The sequence below is a fragment of the Chenopodium album genome, chromosome 24 (assembly GCF_948465745.1).
Source record: "Chenopodium album chromosome 24, dcCheAlbu1.1, whole genome shotgun sequence".
NCBI classification, from domain to species: domain Eukaryota; kingdom Viridiplantae; phylum Streptophyta; class Magnoliopsida; order Caryophyllales; family Amaranthaceae; genus Chenopodium; species Chenopodium album.
Window position 1 is genome coordinate 27962882 of NC_137857.1, and position 1981 is coordinate 27964862.

A 1981-nucleotide genomic window follows, 5' to 3' on the forward strand; every position below is an offset into this window, starting at 1 on the left:
AGTTTTCGCATCTTTTTCATTTGCACATTCATTTAAGCATTCGTCACCTTTCATGTGCAATGTTTTACCTTTGATTGCTATTTTTGTCATCTTTAATTTTCTATTTTTGGCCCCACGTGGAGGTCTTTTGATGTAAATATATGGAAAAATTAAAAATGTCTTCAAGTTTAGATATATTAGGATTAGCACTGTCAAAACGGTTTGACAGTTTGGTTTCGGTTCGGTTTGAAATCGGTTCGATATTTAATCGGGTCGGTTTGGAATCGGTTTAATTGTCTCACAGGCCGGTTTTGGTTCGGTTTAAATGGTTATCGGTTCGATTCGGTTTCGGTTTATTCTTAGGCGGTTTTAATTCGGTTCGGGTTGTAAACGGTTCGATGCAGACGGGTTACGGTTTGTTAACGGTGCGGTGTAAACGGTTTTTATTCCGGTTCAAATAGTTTTGGGTTGGAAACGATTTCGGGTTAGAAACAGTTCGGTTCTTTTTTGGTTCAGTTTATAACTGGTTCGGTTCTTTTTCGGTTCAGTTTTTAACTGGTTCGGTTCTTTTTCGGTTCAGTTTATAACTGGTTCGGTTCTTCGATGGTTTAACCACTTTAACGTTATTCATATCGGTTCCATTTCAAGTTTACTAAATTACGGTTTGGGTCGGTTTTCGGTTTCAAAAAATAAATTGTTTATCGAGTTGTTTGGATTTGGGCAGTTAAATGGTTTTGGTTTGAAATTTGATAGTACTTGCTAACCTTTTTCGTTCACAAGTTTTATATAAAGTCGCGAATCATTTCATATTTAGGCATCATATTATAAACAAAATCTCATTGATTTTATAAATACATATTATGTTTTGTTTCAAGTTTAGTCATACTGATCTTACTAGTTATATTCCCGTCAAAAAAAAGAAGTTTGTAAACGGTTCGATTTAATTATATTCCCGTCAAAAAAAAAAAAATCCATTTAATTATATAAAAAAGTTTGTAAACGGTTCGATTTAGAAGCGGTTTGGTTCATAAACGGTTCGGTTTATAAGCAGTTCGGTTTACAATCAGTTCAGTTTTTAAATGGTTCGGTGCAAACGGGTAGTAGTTTGCTAACAGTTCGGTGTAAGCGGTTTTTTTGCCAGTTTAAACGGTTTCGGGTTAGATACGGTTCGGTTCTTTTTCGGTTCGGTTTATATTTGGTTCGGTTTGTTAACGAGTTCGGTTCTAATACGGTTTAACATTATTCGGGTCGATTCGGTTTCGGGATTACTAAAATACGGTTCGGGTCGGTTTTCGGTTTCAAAAAATCGGTTTTTAATCGGTTCGGTTCTCATTTGGGTCGGTCGGTTTCGGGCAGTTAAACGGTTTCGGTTTGAAATTTGACAGCACTAATTAGGATAGAACATTCCGGTTAGAGGAATTGAATTTATTGTTATGTTCGGCCTGATTAAATGTATATTTTGTTATTAAAGATAAGTTATTTGAGTGAACGTTTTCATGGTTTAAAATGCACTTTTTAATGTTATTTCTAGTTTTTCGTTCACGTCGCCATCTGCAATTTTGATTAGATTGGTCCAACTTAAAATCAAACATAAAGACTGAAATTAAAGTTAATCCTATTTTAAGTGATTTTTTCGATTCGTCTTCAAGTGTAGTACCTGCTAGCAATCTAGCATCTACCTGAAAGCACTTTATTGTTTACCATAAATGATAAGTAGGGTGACCAAAACAAAAGGGAAATATGGAATAGCAAAAATACTAAAGGTCTGTTCACATTTACTAAACTGAGCTGAAGTGAACTGAACTGAACTGATTGGAGGTGAATTGAACTGATTGGAGTTGAATTGAACTGAACTGAACTAAAATGAATATTTTATGAGAGAAGGAAATTAGGAGCTGAACTGAACTGATTGGAGCTGAACTGAACTGAACTAAACTGAACTGAACTGATTGGAGCTGAACTGAACTGAAATTAAGTACTCCCTCCGTGTTTTTTAAGTGTT